This window comes from Saccopteryx leptura, chromosome 4, assembly GCF_036850995.1.
Source record: "Saccopteryx leptura isolate mSacLep1 chromosome 4, mSacLep1_pri_phased_curated, whole genome shotgun sequence".
Classification (NCBI taxonomy): Eukaryota; Metazoa; Chordata; class Mammalia; order Chiroptera; family Emballonuridae; genus Saccopteryx; species Saccopteryx leptura.
The window spans coordinates 16,008,503-16,028,672 of record NC_089506.1 but is presented as its reverse complement, the minus strand read 5'-3'; positions in this window follow the sequence as shown (position 1 = coordinate 16,028,672).

The following is a 20,170-nucleotide window of genomic DNA, read 5'->3' as shown; positions in this document are numbered from 1 at the left end:
ACAGAGAAGGAAAGAGAGAGAGAAAGACAGAGAGAAAGAAGGGGGGAGGAGGTGGAAGCTTCAACTCCCATATGTGCCTTGACCAGGCAAGCCCAGGGTTTCGAACCAGCTACCTCAGCATTTCCAGGTCAACTCTTTATCCACTGCACCACCATAGGTCAGGCCTGCTGACAGTTTTGATCAGGAATGGTTGCTGGATTTTATCAAATGCTTTTTCTGCATCTATTAAATTATCATGTGGTTTTTCTCTTTCCTTTTGTTTATGTGATGAATCATATTTACTGATTTATGAATATTGTACCATCTTTGCCTCTCTAGAATAAATCCCACTTGATCATGATGTATGATTTTTTTCATGTATTGCTGGATCCGGTTTGCTAATATTTTGTTGAGGATTTTAGCATCTAAATTCATCAGGGATATTGGCCTATAATTTTCTTTCTTTGTGTTGTTTTTTCCTGGTTTTGGAATCAGAATTATGCTTGCCTTATAGAAGGAGCTTGGAAGTCTTCCTTCCTCTTGAATTATTTGAAATAGCTGAGAAAGAGAGGAGTTAGTTCTTCTTTGAATATTTGGTAGAATTCACCAGTGAAGCCATCTGGTCCAGGGTTTTTGTTTGTTAGGAGTTTTTTGATAACTGTTTTGATCTCATTTGTTGTATTTGGTCTAATTAGGTTTTCTGATTCTTCCAGATTGATTTTCAAAACATTTTATGTTTTAACGAATTTGTCCATTTCACCTAGGTTGTTTAATTTTTTGGCATACAGTTCTTCATAGTATTTTCTTAACATATTTTGTATTTCTGTTGTGTCAGTTGTATTTCCCCACTCTCATTTCTAATTTTATTTATTTGAGTCCTCTCTCTTTTTTCTTGGTGAGTCTGGTTAAATGTTCGTCTATTTTGTATATCCTTTCAAGGAACCTGCTCTTTGTTTCATTGATCCTTCATTTAGCCTCTATGTCAATTATTTCTGCTCCGATCTTTATTATTTCCTTCCTTCTACTACCTCTGGGCTTTACTGGCTGTTCTTCTTCTAGTTCTTTTATATACAGGGTTAGGTTGTTTATTTGAGCATTTTCTAGCTTCTTAAGGTATGCCTGTAGTGCTATGAACTTCCCTCCCAGGACTGCTTTTGCTGTGTCCTATAAATTTTGAATTGTTTTATGCTCATTATCATTCATTTCTAGGAATTTTTTTAGTTCTTCTTTGATCTCATTGTTAACCCATTCATTATTTAATAACATGCTATTTAGTTTCCATGTGTTTGAGTATTTTTCAGTTTTTCTGTGTGGTTGATTTCTAGTTTCATGCCATTGTGATCAGAGAAAATGCTTGATATGATTTCAGTCTTCTTAAATTTGTTGAGATCACTTTTGTGCCCTAACATGTGGTCTATACTAGAGAATGTACATGAGCATTTGAAAAGAATGTACATTCTGCTGCTTTAGGGTGAAAAGTTCTGAAGATATCTGTTAAATCGAGTTGATCGAGTATATCCTTTAAGTCTGCTGTTTCTTTGTTAATTTTCTTTATTGAGGATCTATCTAATAATGTTAGTGAGGTATTGAAATCCCCTACTATTATAGTATTGCTATTAATCTCACCCTTTATATCCATCAAAGTCTGCTTTATATATTTAGGTGCTACTATATTAGGTGCATAGATATTTATAATGGTTATATCTTTCTGTTGGATTGCTCACTTTATCATTATGTAGTGGCCTCCTTTATCTCTTACTATAACCTTTGTTTTAAAGTCCAATTTATCTGATATAAGTATTGCTACACCAGCTTTTTTTTATTTCCATTTGCATAAAATATATTTTTCTATCCTTTTACCTTTATTCTATGTGTGTCTTTTGTTTTGAGGTGTGTCTCTTGTAGACAGCATATGTATGGGTCCTGTTTTCTTAACCATGCAGCTACCTTATGTCTTTTGATTGGGTCATTTACATTTAAGGTTATTATTGACATTTAGTTGTTTATTGCCATTTTATTCTTCAAAGCTATATTCCTCTTTTACTATATTCTTTTCCCCCTTTATTCTGTTTACAACAAGCCCCTTAACATTTCTTGCAGCATTGGTTTGGTTGTAATGAATTCCTTGAGTTTTTTTTTCTTTTTTGTCTAGGAAGCTTTTTATTTCTCCTTCAATTTTAAACAATAGCCTTTCTGGATAAAGTAGTCTTGATTGTAGGCTCTTGTTCTGCATTACTTTGAATATTTCTTGCCATTCCCTTCTGGCCTCAAGTGTTTCTGTTGAGAAATTGGATGTCATCCTTATGGGGCTCCTTTGTAGGTGATAGCTTTTTTTTTTCCTCTAGCAGCTTTTAATATTTTCTCTTTATCTTTCAGTTTTGGTATTTTAATTATGATGTGTCTTAGTGTGGATTTCTTTGGGTTTCTCTTTAATAGAATTCTCTGTGCTTCTTAAACTTGTGTGACCTTTTCCTGCATCAATTTAGGGAAGTTTTTAGCTATGATTTGATTGAACAAGGTCTCTATCCCTTGTTCTTTCTCTTCTTCTTCAGGAACCCTATGATGCAATGTTGTTTCTCTTTAGGTTGTCACAGAGCTCTCTTAGAGTTTTCTCAGATTTTTTCAGTCTCTTCTTTTTGCTGCTCTACTTTCGTGTTTTTGTTTATCTTGTCTTCTAAATTGCTGATTCGATCCTCTGCTTCATCCAGCCTGCTTTTAATTGCTTCTGGTGTAGTCTTCGTTTCTGATATTGTATTTGTCATTTCTGACTGGTTCTTCTTTATTATTTCAATGTCCTTTTTGATGTTTGTTATCTCTTTATTTATGTGCTCACAGTGTCCATCCATTGTTGTTCTAAGATCTTTCAGCATTCTAATAATCATTATTTTAAACTCTGCATCCAATAGTTTGCTTATTTACATCTCACTCAGTTCATTTTCTGGGGTTTTCTCTTGTTGATTCATTTGGATTGCACTTCTCTGTCTTCCCATTTTGTCTGTGTTGCCCTGGACCTCCCTGGCTGGGGTCTGGCACAGATCAGTGGGGGTCACTGCCAATGACTGATGACTGCTTCTTACTGTTCTGTAAAACAATAATCTATTCCTCAAATTTAATAATATGATTATTTTTATCTTTCTAACTAGGACATATACCAAACATTTACTAATTTAGAAAATTTAAAAAAAAAGAATGACATAGATTACAAAAAAACAAGCAATTTTTAATCTATCATTATACTTTCAATAAAAAAACTATTGCTGGGGAAGACTATGTTTATGTGGGAAGAAGGTTTATGGGACCTCTCTGTACTTTCTACTCAATTTCACTGTGAACCAAAAACTGCTCTAAAAATAACATGAATTAAAATATCTATTTAAAATGTTATTGGCATTTGAACATCAAACCTCATGTCAGATAATGAATCACGCTCTCTAATTATTGGATGACCATCTTTTTTTACTGATTTTCTGGAAGTATGAAACATGAGTTGTGTATTTAAATGAAGCTGTAAGATTAACAAGGTAAAAATATGTTATATTTTGATTCAAAAAGATGCATTAAATCTGCAGACATAGATAAAGTATCACAAAGCTTGCTGAAGGACATTATTTTGTTCAAAAAGGAAAGGCCTTCTTAACAATAAATAATACTAAGAGTTAAAATGTACAAAATACTTTCTCTGTAATAAGTGGAATTATTATCCTTATTTTCCTATGGAGGAAGTTCAGGCTTAAAAATAAGGTAAGTAAATGAACCACCTAAAGCCACCCCAGTGGGGAATCTTAGAGGCTGTACTTAAACCCACTGTCTGCCTTTAGGGACTGTACCTCCAAGTACTGCACATATGCTGCTAGCCTTGACAAAGCCTTCATGTTGAGAAAAGAATTGGTGATCAATTTTAAATTATAATTGGCTGTTATAAGTGACTCATTATTACTGATAACTTTTGTAAATATGGAAATATTGGAATGCTCATTCCAATGAATTTTGTATAAACAAATTCAAAAATAATATTTACAGTCAGAATTTTCTAACAGCAATACACTATTTTTTATATTTGTTTTTGTTTTAACTCATTTTGGATAATGAGGAGGCATGAGCTTCTCCTCTTCTTCCCAAATCATATATAATCAGAAAGAAGTGGTATCTGCCCATGAATAAATGGCTATTGAAATAGTCCTTGCGCAGGAAACTCAGCTCCACTGAGTTCAATCACTGAACAGAATTTTATGTTTACTTCAGAACATGTACAACCTTGAACAAAGAAAATCTGTGCTCTACAAATCAAGATTCTTTTCAAACTACTTCTTCAGCAAAATGGTAACTATGCAGTAATAGGATATGAGAGGATATAAAGAAAAAGTATATGTGTTGTGCTAAAAATTATTTTTAAAAAGGATGAGTGGTCAAAATAAGGTTGCAACACATGCTGTATATCATAGAGCTGTGTCTGCACTTATTTCATGAAGTGGACAGTAGATTCTATTCCACAGATAATCCAAGCGAAAATACCACTTTTCTTTCAAATTATATGGATATTTCAAACCATATATTCTCTTAACTTAAAATTTTGGACAATTGCTGATCTTGACCTTTTTACAGTTCTTTTTCAATCTTCTATTTGTAGAAGTGTAAGCAAGGAAGAAATTCAAAACTAAAAGTTTTAATGGTATAGAATATCCACTTATACTAACCTGTGCTGGCTGCCGCCTCCTGTTTAAGTCCATTTCTATGTTTAACTTTACAACAATACACTTTGTAGCATAGGCTCAGTAGAAGCTGGTTCCACATGGGAGTTGGAAAATTTTGAAAGGCACATGTGGTTGAAGAAAGTAGCATCCACATTTAGAGAGGCTATTCAAAACTTCAACGTTGCTTGTTCATGGTTCAGGGAATCTTCACGTTTCCTAACTACTGAACAGAGGGCAGCCCAAGAGTGACAATGGTGAGTGCAATGGAAAAGATATAATAGATAGAGTGGACATTAAGAAATTAAAAAAGAGCTTGACCAGGCAGTGGTGCAGTGAATAGAGCGTCAGACTGGGATTTAGAGGATCTAGGTTTGAAACCCCAAGGTGGCTGGCTTGAGCATGGGCTCATCCAGCTTCAATGCAGGTTCACTGGCTTGAGTGTGGAATCACTGACATGATCCCATAGACGCTGGCTTGAGTCCAAAGTCACTGGCTTGAGCAAGGGGTCACTTGCTCTGCTGGAGCCCTCTGGTCAAGGCACATATGAAAAAACCAATCAATGAACAACTAAAATGCCACAATGAAGAATTGATGCTTCTCATCTCTCTCCCTCCCTGCCTGTCAGTCTCTCTCTGTCTCTCTCTCTCTCCCTCACTAAAAAAAAAAAAAAAAAAAAGGAAGAAAAAAGAGTGTTCTGTCAGAATGCTTTATAAACAAGGCATACTATCTCTTTTATATCAGATCAATAACATAGATAAATGAGAATGAAAATATCTCAGAGGTGAAAGATGAGAGGCCCTGTGGTACTTTGATTCACAAACTGGATACTGACAGAACCATCTGCTATGCTATATGTTCAAAGGGCCAAAGTCTATGTTGGCCTATCTTTAAGCAATGGAATTATCATCCTTATTATTATTATTTTAAAGAGAAAGACAGGAAAGAAGAGAGAAAGAGGAAAGAGATAAGAGGCATCAACTCGTAGCTGGTTCACTTTAGTTGTGCATTGCTTCTCATGTGTGCCTTGGTGAGAGGTGGCAGACTGGGGAGGGGTTCAAGCCGAGCCAGTGATCACTTGCTCAAGCCAGCAACCTTTGGGCTCAAGCCAGCAACCTTGGGATGATAATACTGTGCTTAAGTCAGCACCCTATGTCCAAGCCAACGAGCCTGCTCTCAAGCTGGCAACCTCAGGGTTTCAAACCAGGGACCTCAGTATCTCAGATCAACGCTCTATCCACTGCTTTACTACTGCTGAGTCTGGAATTATTTCTTATAAGGATATACTAAAGATTTTCATATTTATAACCAACTTGACTTCCAGTTTCAAAGAGAACTTCAGTAACTGCATTCCAGTGGTGTATTTGAATGCAATAGTTCTAGGGTGAAAACCAACTTATCTATTGTTTGTCATGTTCAATTTAAAAAATAAAAATTGTTAATTTGAAAAATATATGATGAGAACACAAGAGAGGGTATAACTGAGGATGTGAAAGACAGCACATGAGATGAATAGCAAGAGAGGAGGGTAAACACATAGGAGAGCTCCGGGGACAGCTAGAATGATCAGGGGGTCTTCGCTAAGGATATAGGAACAAAGCACTGTGTTTCCTGGTGAAAAAAAAAGCAGCAAAAGGACAAGATGATATGCATTCTATTTTAAGAAGTGCTGTGACTCACCAGCTGCTATCTTAGCATTGACTAAAGTCTATTTAATACAAAGTGAGTGTTTGTAAAATATTTTCCCCCCTCTTTGGTTATCTTTAAGGAGCTCAAGATGCAGCTCACAGATAAAGCAGAATGTGAATCACACCCATTGATAAACAATTAGGAGGCTTAGGTTAAAAAATACTCCTTAAGCATGGATTTAATAAATCAATTAGATTAATTGGAAGTATTTCACCAGACTGATCAGCTCTGAATTGAAGATCCCACTTAGCCATCGAACAAAACATTTTCATCATTTAAAAACAGATGCAGAAAAATAATAAAATAAAAACAGATGCCTGTTAGAGCATAAACATAGATTAAAAATCACTTTCAGGCAATACACTGGTTGTTTAGATAGTCTTTGCCAAAATAAAAGAATTCAACTTAGTTGGCCTTAGTATTTCACTTCCCAAGACAGATCCTAAGAATTCATTTATTCCTTTATTATGTCCATATATATATATATATGACTTTCTATTTCAATGTGTTATTGAACAGTCTTGGAAAAAATTCTGTAAGGACACCAACTTACCACAATATTTTGGCTTCCTGATTTAAATCTATTAAATGTTATTCAGCAATCTTTCACAATAAGAGAGCGAACATGTAAACTTACTCAGAAAAATTATCAAAAGTTAGAGTTAAAAATCTCCAGGTTTTGAGGTTATATTACCTTATGTCATTGTCACTAACGGACTACATGGCTACCCATAAATATAACAGTGATGCTTACTAAGGAATCATTTTACAAATACAGTGCATAAAAATGGGGCAGTGACATCAGCAAGACCACAGAAAAAGATATTCCCCCTTCATGACAATAACTTGATATCCATTGGGATAACCGGATGCTGTCCAAGAACTAGGAGAACCGTTTGGGGAAGAAGGGCTCCATCTAGGCGGGTTCAGGGGGTCTGGGAGAGCCCACCCGCAGGAAAGCAGAAGGGGGCTGTCAGCCCAGGACCAGCTCTGCAGGATAGAAAGAAGGCACACAAGCCTAAGCGCTCTGCCACAAGAAGCAGGACGCGCGGAGCTGACATCCCCCAAGACGACTGAGAAGGCCTAGGACCCCGCGCAGGGTGCGCTTTCTGTCCTTGCATTTACCCGTGGGCCAGCCGATCGGAAAACACTAAGTGGAGATTTTAAAAAATACTCAATTCATGAGTTTGAGATTGCACCTTGTTCTGAGTCTCTCGATGAAATCTCACGCGTTCAGCCCCATCCACAGGTGATGTGAATCCGCCCTTGTCCAGCATCTCCACGCAGCGGGTGCTCCCGGCCCTTGAGTCCCTTGGAAGCTTTCTCCGTCCTCGGAGGGACTGTCCTGGCATCTCCTGCTTGTGTGCAAGTGACCGGATCTACTTCACGGTGACCTCAGAGCGCCAGAATAGTGAGGCTGGCAGTTCAGACATGCCAAAGAGAAGCTTTTTAATTGCTGTCTTAAAGTGAGAAAGTAAAAGTTCTGATTTTTCAAGTCAGGAGGCAGGTGGCTAAGATTTACTGGTAGAGCGACACTTCTATCCATGACATGGTGACGAAGGAAAAGAAAATCTGTGCTAGTTTTGCTGTCACACTCAAACTGCAAATAGTCTTCATCGTGTGGTCATTGTATCATCATCAGATGAAGAAAATGAGTATAATAGTTTAAGAGCTGTTCACATAATTTTTATTATGGTATAGAGCAGTATATTGTTATCATTCATCTATTTTATCATTAATTGTTGCTAATCTCTTACTGTGCTTAATTTATAAATTAAATTACAGCATAGGTATATATATATATACAGGAAAACCATAGTATATATAGAGTTCAGAACTATCCGTGGTTACAGGCCTCCATTGGGGGTCTTGGAACACGTCTCCCTTGGAACGTCTCCCTGAAGTCAGTAAACACTGAAGGACTACTACTTTAAATGTGAAGACAGCAATGCAAGACTTTAAGGACTGTGAAAAATCAAGGAAACGCGACACCAGCAAAGGAAAACAATAATTTTCCTTTAACTGAGCCCACAAGAATACATAAAGCAGCCCACCATCACGTGTTGGTATTAACGGAGGAATTGAGATTTTATTCAAAGTAACGATGTGGTACTAGCCAAGGGATCTGGGAATACCCGAATCACCTCTCTCTACAAAGTTTATAAAGCACATTTATGTGCGAAAGAAAGAAAAATAAAACATAGACAGTGCCTAATGAACCAAGGAACACGGGTTATTGTGAGCTGAGCTTTGGCTGGCAGACTCCACCGCGGAGAACTTTAATGAGCGGGGCTGGTCATAAACCCTTTATCTTAAATTCCTTAGGTCTAAATTATTTTTAACTAAAAAAGAACACTTCAAATATGCAAAAGCTTCATACTGGAGGAGATCTGATTTTCTAACTAAAAGGAACACATGTGAGCCAATGATGGAGAAAACCCGCCTGAGTCTTAGCAAAGCCGGGAGCCCTGTCTTCCCTGCTGCTGCCACCCTGGATAGAAACATCAGATGGCCAAGCTGTTGTCATTGCACTGCAGGGCTGGGAGAAAGTCATCCCCATGTACTGGCATTTTAACACAAGCGTTGCTCACTATCAGATGGGATCTGATCTGTGTCCTCAGACTGACCAATGCTGATGAGTGCTTCTCTTGCCTGGAAGTAAGTAAAGCAGAGAAGCAAGTCTTGTCTAACCTACAGTTGTACGTAATCTCAGGGCATTCTCATTATAGCCTTCTATGATTATTTATTATTGTCTTTATTTTGTACATAAAAATAACTTTCCTAGATGCTAAATATCACCCAATATGTTTTTTAATTACATTAACAAAGCTAGGTTTTGACTTGATGAGCAGACTGTTTTCTGCTGTACTGCCTTACCCTAGATGGAAATTACTGAGTATATTGGGAATGCATCAAGATTTTAAGCTCTGTGGGTCCTGCTGCCATGTGTCAGTTGATTTCTACATGTCCTCTAAAAATGTCCTTTCAAAAAGTTACCTTGGTACCTAAACATTGCTATGACTAGAGAAAGTGACTCCATATTTCTGGCATATAATTTATAACACTTGCTTAAGAAGTAATTTCACACCTTTCAACTTGACATGTATTTTGCAGCTGAAATGGAATCTAACTGTGCAATAGGATAAAACTTTGGATAATAATTTTAGAAAGTTTGTTTAAATATTTTGTTAAGAATTGCACCTACAAATTACTTATATTTACAGTTCACTCATGTAACAATGCCTAATAGATAAAATGAGAGTGATTAACAGGCCACTTAAAGTTTGGAGTGACCATTTATTTGATGCTCTCCTCAGAGATGCCATGAAATTAAAGCCACTCTGTGATTTTGGGCTTCATGAACTCATCATATTATAAGATTTGGGTCTTTCATGGTTATCATTTCCATTATACAGAAGAGCTTTCTCCTGTGCTCTGACTGGATGTGAAAATTTTCTCTACTGCATGTGCTTCTGTTATAACTGGAAGTTTATTTAGGAACATCATTGGAATGAGCTATATAGTTCATGCAGACAGCCCATCAGTTACAGGTATGTACTACAGCTTTAATTGTTCAGAGCTTTAAAAGCCATAGACTGATACTCAAGGCAACTAGTTTGAAATACAGTCTTACCGGTAATTGCTTTTTTATTCTGGTTCTATAAAACACAAGTCTCTACAAAAATGTGTTTAATAAAGTCATGTTTGTTTAAAAGCCTTAACCAATATAATTTGGAGGTTTTTAAAAGTCTGTACACTTCGACCAAGAAAAACATCTATTATAACTGTCTCACTGTTTCAAATGAGATGATTAGAATACCAGATCGACTTATTGGCTAGAAGAAAACAATGTTTCCTCTTGATAAAGTATTGACAACATCATTGTCAAGTTATTTAAAGGTCTTAAAAATGCCTGTCTACTTGGACTTTTCCAAGCACCTGTCATTTAAAAATTAGGAAAGTGAAATAAGTCTGAATTTTGTACTTGATTTTGCCCTTTATTCAAGCAGTTGATATAGGAATGAAGAATTTTTAAGTTGCTTCTGGTTAGCTTTATTTATCACCTGGATGCCAATTAGGGGGAAAGAAGGTGTGGGTTTTTAGGAAGAGTAGAAACTTTCATACACAGATTGATCATATGTCATCCTTTTTGAGTCCTGAGTTTTATTTGTATGAAATTTATTTTATTATTATGCTTACTTTAATCAAAGTTTTGAACATAATTTGTTTTGAGATAATCCCTTATAATTTCTGTTCAGAAAATGGCCAAATTGTAAGGCTATATCATTTTTATATCAAATGAATGCAGTTATTAAAAAAGAAATTATTTTATCCTCAGTTACACCTATGAAGTCTCATTGATATAGCCCTTGACATCCTATGATAATAACAACAGACAATACTAGATAAAGTATCTAATATAATGTACTTGAATAAGAAAGCCCTGGGTTCAAATTCCAGCACTCTATTTGATCTTAGTGAAATTAATAAAACAATGTCAGCTTCAGGGATAAGCAGCTCAGATAGTTTCAAGAAGTAATTGTTAAGTCCCTTTTCAGAAACCCCTCTGCTTTTCTGTTTTATAGGTAGCAACATTAAGATGCAGTAGAAATCTAAATCAACATCATTAAACTCATTCGCTATTCAACTGTTATCTTGTAAGTGAGAGAGATGAGAGAGAACTTTGCTCATCTGGGAGGTAGGGCTCAAATATAGTAGAAAACCAATTAAGAGTGTTGGCCAAGCATTGCTAACTGATATTGAATCAGACTTCAAAGAGGAAGAAAAGGATGCCTGAAACAAATAACCATATATGAGAACAAAAACCATGATACGAGAAGTGAGAGCGGCTGAATTTTATAAATTACATTTAATTTTTACCATGCAAATGGCTTTGGCTTCTCCCAGGAAAGGGAAAACAGTGTTGAGGTGTAAAAGTACCTGTCTGAAAGTAAAACTGAGTCCTCAGTAGTATTAAAGACATGCACAGCGAACAGTCACTGTGAAGCTAGCTGACCCCCTTGCCTAAAAGACATATAAACACTGAGAGCTGTGGGTTGACTTATCTTTAGTAAAGTTCTGAGATAACATATTCAATTTGGAAGCCTTGTATTAAAACTCCTGAACTATTAACACTTTGTTGAAGCCTACAATCATTCAGGAAAAGTTTTTGTGTTATATTTCACAAACTGTTGTATCTGAAAGAAATCAATACATTTCACAAAAGTCAGAGTCACCCGCCTGACCTGTGGTAGCACAGTGGACAAAGCGTCGACCTAGAATGCTAAGGTCGCCAGTTTGAATCCCTAGGCTTGCCCTGTCAAGGCACATACAGGAAACTACTAGTTGATGCTTCCTGTTTCTCCCCCACCCTCTCTCTTTCTCTCTCCCTCCTCTCTCTCTCTCAAAATCAATAAATAAAATAAAATAAAAAAGTCAGAGCCACACAAGCACTGAAAGACTGTGGAGATAAGAGGGAAAAAACAAACTATGTATCTCCTAAGCCTTCTTTCTCAGGAACTTGAAGGTTACTTTAGTGCTTAGCAAGATTGAAACTATATATGAACATTAGTCAATACTGATGGACTGATGATGAGACAAGAGAGAGCGTCCCTTTGGAATAGGGAAAGTGAGCATCAGAAGCCTAAGGTGTTAAAAGAATGAAAAATGGGAGAAAATATTTTTACCCAGAAAAGTTTTAACATTAGTCAAATCAAAAAAGTCTCCTAAAATCATATGTAATTCCAGATTTGTAAATACATTTTTAACCTTGCAATGCCAAAGAGATGTTTAAAAATATGTATTCAATATAAATTAACATCCCCATTAACTATTGATTTTGAATATTGCAAATACTTAAATAGCTGAGTAAGGAATAGTTGCTCAGAAAGTAATTAAGAATCTCAGCTTTTTTTAATGAAAGCAATGAACATATTTGCAGTGCTTCCATTTAATGTAATTGCTTAATATTAATGTGCAGCATAGATGGTATATAGTTAAATTAGTTTTAATTCGGTATAGAGCATCAAAGCTTGCCAGTGAGATTAGATTTCACCAAAACCTGTGTTTCTAGATGCATCAAGTGTTTAAAAATAGTAATTAGTCAAACATTTAAAAATAATTAAAAATTATATTGGAAGATCTTCAAATTGCCCTTTATAATCAAAGTTAAACTTTTGAGTCATTATGATGCAAGCCAGCCTAGATTTTAGCAATAGAGGATCCACTGCAGCCTTACTTCGAGATGTCAACCAGTAGTGACCCAGCTTTTCCAGAGATTCAGAACAGATTTGAACAGGACTTTTTTCTTGGCAGCCTACTCTTGTGTAGAAAGAGGAATGGACTTCCACTAGAAGAAAAATAACTTTTTAACTTCATTACAATTCTCTTTAAGACTATGTGGTAGGCATCAAGAGGCCATAGGTCTTTTTTTAAATGAGGAGAAATATCTTGTTTTAAGGCAAGACTGGCATCATGTAACCGTAAGTGCTTATAGACAGTGCACTGGAGAGGGAGCCTACAAAAACCAACCAAGGCAATGGTTTGTGATCAGCACCATGCCCTACCTAAGGGTTCTGCTGAGCTCCCAAATAGGATTCTCTCATAATACTTGTCACTCTTTGAATTAAAGTCATTTGCATACTTGCACTCACTTGTGTTTCTTTTTTCTTAGAATAAAGTACTCATTAAAAGTACAGGATTTACAGGAACAAGACAGGGTTGTCCACTCTCTCCACTCTTATTTAATGTGGTACTAGAGGTTCTAGCCAGAGCAATCAGACAAGACAAAGAAATAAAAGGCATCCATATCGGAAAAGAAGAAGTAAAGGTATCACTTTTTGCAGATGATATGATACTATACATCGAAAACCCCAAAGAATCCACAAAAAGACTACTAGAAACAATAAGCCAATACAGTAAGGTCGCAGGATACAAAATTAACATACAGAAGTCAATAGCCTTTCTATATGCCAAGAATGAAACAACTGAGAAGGAACTCAAAAGAACAATCCCCTTCACGATTGCAACAAAAAAAATAAAATACTTAGGAATAAACATAACAAAGAATGTAAAGGACTTATATAATGAAAACTATAAACCATTGTTAAGGGAAATCGAAAAAGATATAATGAGATGGAAGAATATACCTTGTTCTTGGCTAGGAAGAATAAATATAATCAAGATGGCTATATTACCCAAAGCAATATACAAATTTAATGCAATTCCCATCAAACTTCCAATGACATTTTTTAAAGAAATAGAGCAAAAAATCATCAGATTTATATGGAACTATAAAAAACCCCGAATAGCCAAAGCAATCCTAAAGAAAAAGAATGAAGCTGGGGGCATTTCAATACCTGACTTCAAACTCTATTATAGGGCCACGACAATCAAAACAGCATGGTATTGGCCGAAAAATAGACACTCAGACCAATGGAACAGAATAGAAAGTCCAGAAATAAAACCACATATATATAGTCAAATAATTTTTGATAAAGGGGCCAACAACACACAATGGAGAAAAGAAAGCCTCTTCAATAAATGGTGCTGGGAAAACTGGAAAGCCACATGCAAAAGAATGAAACTGGACTACAGTCTCTCCCCCTGTACAAAAATTAACTCAAAATGGATCAAAGATCTAAACATAAGACCTGAAACAATTAAGTACATAGAAGAAGACATAGGTACTCAACTCAGGGACCTGGGTTTTAAAGAGCATTTTATGAATTTGACTCCAATGGCAAGAGAAGTGAAGGCAAAAATTAATGAATGGGACTACATCAGACCAAGAAGTTTTTGCTCAGCAAGAGAAACTGATAACAAAATAAACAAAAAGCCAACTAAATGGGAAATGATTTTTTCAAACGACAGCTCAGATAAGGGCCTAATATCCAAAATATACAAAGAACTCATAAAACTCAACAACAAACAAACAAACAATCCAATAAAAAAATGGGAAGAGGATATGAATAGACACTTCTCCCAGGAAGAAATACAAATGGCCAACAGATATATGAAAAGATGCTCATCTTCTTTAGCTATTAGAGAAATGCAAATCAAAACGGCAATGAGATACCACCTCACACCTGTTCGATTAGCTGTTATTAGCAAGTCAGGTAACAGCAAATGTTGGAGAGGCTGTGGAGAAAAAGGAACCCTCATACACTGTTGGTGGGAATGTAAAGTAGTACAACCATTATGGAAGAAAGTATGGTGGTTCCTCAAAAAACTGAAAATAGAACTACCTTATGACCCAGCAATCCCTCTACTGGGTATATATCCCAAAAACTCAGAAACATTGATACATAAAGACACATGCAGCCCCATGTTTATTGCAGCATTGTTCACAGTGGCCAGGACATGGAAACAACCAAAAAGCCCATCAATAGATGACTGGATAAAGAAGATGTGGCACATATACACTATGGAATACTACTCAGCCATAAGAAATGATGACATCGGAACATTTACAGCAAAATGGTGGGATCTTGATAACATGATACGAAGCGAAATAAGTAAATCAGAAAAAACCAGGAACTGTATTATTCCATACGTAGGTGGGACATAATAGTGAAACTAAGAGACATTTATAAGAGTGTGGTGGTTACGGGGGGGGAAGGGGGAATGGGAGAGGGATAGGGGGTGGGGAGGGGCACAAAGAAAACAAGATAGAAGGTGACAGAGGACAATCTGACTTTGGGTGGTGGGTATGCAACATAATTGAACGACAAGATAACCTGGACTTGTTATCTTTGAATATATGTATCCTGATTTATTGATGTCACCCCATTAAAAAAATAAAATTATATAAAAAAAAAAATAAAATAAAATTATATAAAAAAAAAAAAAAAAGTACAGGATTTAGAGCCAGACAATGTATGTTCATAGTGTGTGACTGCCACTTGGTAGTCCAGAGATCTGTGTAAGTCACTTAACATCTGTTCCTTTGCCTCTTCACCTATAAAAGGTCAATAATGGTAACTACCTCATAAAGCTGTTAAGACTTAAAGCAATTAATACCAGCAAGTTCTTAAGGTGAGACCTAGCATATAATGAACATTCAGCAAATTATCATTATTACTAAAATGCAAGCTCTGTAAGTGAAGAAATATTTAGAACTGTGTCTACCGTAGTGTTTAAGTCAGTGTCTAGTACCAAGTAATTTAGATTACCTCTTCCTCCCTGGTTCCTATCTCTGCTCCATACTTCAGTCGGATAAGCCAATGCCGCTTATCACTCAATTAGTTGAGTTTTTTCATCTTATCTGCTAGTGTGTAAGCATCAGGAGGACATGGGCTTTATCTGTTAATTCACTGCTGTGTTATTAACAAATATTTGTAAGATATGTAAAGGGCACTCACTGACTATTCATTGAATGAACCAATTGGAATAATAATTAAGCAGAACTGACTTAGGCGCCTAGATGCTAGTTGCTCACACTGATATCAAAATTAAAAAAACACACACACACACACAAAACAGACACCTGGCATCTCAGCAGAGTAAATTAAAAGAATAAAGCAGCGGCTATTTTTATATTTGCACACTTAGCATTATTATTTAATAACAGGAAAATTAACCACTCTCATGTCACTCAGTCACCATGTGATTTGTATCAATCAAGTCTATGTATAAATGAAAGCAGATACAGCCATGAAACAAAAGCTCTAATCTCCATTAATTCTGTCTTAAGGTCTTTTTCTTCCACTCTTAAAAAACCCTTTTACTTTATCTTTCACCCTGATTACACTTAAAACATGACAATCAATCTTGCTCTGTGCTCTGTCTTCTGTCTTGCACTTAAAGCAGAAAGACTTCACTGCACTCTGAAATCAGCTATCCTTTGAGATTACCCATCAACAATGCTACTCTTGCATTGTTGAGAATGGTCTTTAGAATCCTTATCCCTTTGTTAGTGCCAATGCCTTGTATGATGTGACTTTTTCTTAATACTAGCTAAGATTATGATCTGCCTATTTAACATTTTGAAACTATAACTGTGTCTATGGGAGTTTAATTTTTTCAACAGATATCTTTCTACATAGAAGGAATACTTTTCCCTTTGAAAAATGAGAATATGACCTGATCTAGGCTCAAAGTCAACATCAAAATGCTAATCTCATAGGTATTTCTTAAAGAAATTAATAGATTGACTATATTTTTTTAAAGGAAGAGATACAAATAAAAGGATATATTAGTGACTTTAAAGTTAGGAATTATTGTAAGTACTTTCTATCAATGCAATAATAATTTTAAATGTGTAACAGATAGCAGAATGTTATCTATTATATATTTATAAACAACACTGTATTACATACATGAAATAGCAGCCTAATGAGATTTTCTCAATAGCTTTCACTTGTTGCATTTCTGTTTATTTTCTATTATCCTGTTATTGATTTTTATAATAGTGCCTTGATGCTAACACAGAAAAATGCACTGTTATTCATTTTCCATTACCAATAACTCCTCACACCTGCGGTTTCTATTCATAATTTTCTTTATTTTGTTCAGATCTATATTTTTAAAGAAAATTTTTACTTTTTGTTAAAATTGCTGGAAACTCAGGGAAATTCTTGCTTGGGTAATGCGATCTAGAGTGATAGAACTATCTAATGTAATTTTGATGTAGAACCTGACTCAATTCTTTTTTAATTACCCACAAAGATTTTGAGATGAATACAATATTTCAAATTTTATACTGTTTTCATAAAGGAGACAACTCTTGCCACATGCTTCTGTACTTTCTGTCCTCTAAACCTTCTGCCCCTAGAAAGAATTAATTTTCAAGTTGATTATTTATTGGGCCACTTCTGCCAATAAATGGCATGACTGGGTGTTACAGAGACCAGGTCTCACCTGTTCTCTTCCTGGTTCATTAGTTTATGTGGGTATTAGACCTGCCCATCTCTGACACCAGCCATTCGAGGGTGTATTGTCAAGTAGGAGCTGCTCTTTAGTGACCGACTTGGAAATGTTTCTTCTGTTCCACTCTTTTGCAGCTTCTCTACCTAAGGCCTGGAGAGCAAATAAGGCTAGAATTGACTCCCACATTCCAGCATTTTAGATGTAATGAAGGGGGAGATGAAGCTGGATTCTTCCCTTGGACCTCCTGGCTAAAACCAGGGTCTCCAATGCTGCTTTTACCAGGAAGTTTTCCAAAAGGTCTACTGAGTATTTGTTCAGCCAGAAATAAATTACTACCTGGTATCTCACTGAGTAGTATTACTCATGGTACAAATAACGCCCTTTATAGAAAACCACAGAAAAAAGGAAAAGTGACTGGCAGGATTTAGGGACACCCCTCCCACCTTTACCTATTGTCTAAATGGTAGAACCAGGTACACACTAAGGGGTGGCTATATTCAGTGGGGCTCCCTTCAGACACGATGGGAATAAATCTTTTAGTGATTCCATATTCTGCACTGTTAGGTCTGAAATTTAATCTAAATTGGCTCAGAAACTGAAGAACTGCAGAACTGTGAATACCCAGGTTATACTTTAGTGCTTATAACAAAAAATGATCTAGAGAATGATAATAGTGATGATAATATAATCTATTAAGCAATTTCAAGTATAAAAATTTTCTTGTATGTAAATCTTAAAATATGTCTATGAAAAAGTGATTATTCTATTTTTTGCGATAACAACAACAAAAATAACATCCTCAGGGAAATCATATTGCTGTTTTTAACTAACACAGTTTTTCCTTGCAATCAGATATGCTTTTAGAAGATATAGATTTGCTTCGCCAATGGAATTGATACATGGAATTCTAACCTGAAATATGGTCATCTATCTTCTGCCCTACCTCTGGCCTCAAAAAAGAAGAAAAACTCAGGTGAAAAATAATTTCTTTAGAAAGATTTTTTATGAAAGATGGAATTAAGAAAGCGCATGAAAGAACAGAGATGTTTTTGAAATACATAAAAGATTGCAGAAAATAAAAACACCCGTTCCCTAGGACATACACTGAATACTTGGCAGTTCTGCCTTATGCTAACCTTATCTGTGAACCAGAGTCCCATCACATCAATTTCTTTCAAAGAGATCCTAATCCGAGATGTGAACCATGAGTAGGAAAATAATAAAATTATTTGACTCCACACACTACGGAGCTCTGAATTGCCAACAAAGTGATCCGTGTTTGGCCTAGAACATTTTGGTCCCTGGACTTTCACTCTTATTTGAGCCTTCTCTTCCTCTGCGTCCTCTGCTGGCATCTTCCAAGTTCCTCCTGACTGCCTGTGCTCCCATCGCCTCTGCACTGTCCAACATACCTCATTGCTGTTTAAGCAGACTCACACTCCACACACAGCTTTTCTCCTCTCCCCTCTAGCCACTTTAAATGACTTTCTTATTTAATTTTCTTCTCCTGTCTGATGCAGTCAAAAGAGGCAAAGGAAGGAAACAGCACAACGTTCTATTATTGATGGAAAACAGGGAACAAACAGTGAGAACATTTGTCCCCGGGTATGCAGCGGTGTACATCCTCTTCTTACTCCGCTAGCAGAAAAGATGCCTCAGCTTCCTTGACATCTTGCCTCCCGGAGTCCTTGATTTCTCACCTGGGTTCCTGGCAAAAACAGTCCTGAGAGAAGCTATTTGAATGATTTCTTGACACAGTTAGGATGACAGCTATCTATGGATGAAAATGACTTCCAGATCCTAACAGAGCATCTGCGCGACGTCGTCAGTGTCTCGCTAGGAATATGGCATGCTTAATTGAAGCACCAGAAATCTCATAAGCGTCATTTTTTTTTTAAATAAATTTTTATTAATGGTAATGGGATGACATTAATAAATCAGGGTACATATATTCAAAGAAAACATGTCTCGGTTACCTTGTCATTAAATTATGTTGCATACCCCTCGCCCAAAGTCAGATTGTCCTTCGCCACCCTCTATCTAGTTCTCTGTGCCCCTCCCCCTCCCCCTAACTCTCCCCCTGTCCTCCCTCCCCCCACCCCTGGTAACCACCACACACTTGTCCATGTCTCTTAGTCTCATTTTTATGTTCCACCAATGTATGGAATCATGTAGTTCTTGTTTTTTTCTGATTTACTTATTTCACTCCTTATAATGTTATCAAGATCCCACCATTTTGCTGTAAATGATCTGATGTCATCATTTCTTATGGCTGAGTAGTATTCCATAGTGTATATGTGCCACATCTTCTTTATCCAGTCTTCTATTGAAGGGCTTTTTGGTTGTTTCCATGTCTTGGCCACTGTGAACAGTATAAGCGTCATTTTTACCCACAACATTTTCTCTCTCTCTCTCTCTCTCTCTCTCTCTCTCTCTTCCATACACTAAGTCAGTACAGTTTGTCACAATGAATAGTACATAAATATTATATTTCAAGGTCTATGTTATCTTTGTTGAATAAGAAAAATATTGATTAAGGCCAGGTTCATAAGGCTGCCCGCATTACTGGTAAAAAGAAGTCAAAGAAATTTCCTGCTAATCTCCCTCAGAGAGTGTTCAAGTAATAATTGTTATCAAGCTCTATCACTAATCATTTTTAGCATTCGGTGATACAGAAATAATAGGTAAGTTATTACAGCATTTTACCTTTCCTTTGCTTCAATGCTCAAATATCTGTACATAAATACCTGAATAAAAAAGCAAACCTAAAATAATCCCTTATCATTTTCCTTGTATCTGAGGGTAAAAAGAAAAACTATTGCAACTTTAATTGTCTGTAGGATTCCAGGAAGATCTCTTTGATGTTAACACTAAGGACATCTACAACAATGATCGTATTTAAATAGTCTATCATTTTCAAAGCGTTGCAATTTACGTGGTGTTTT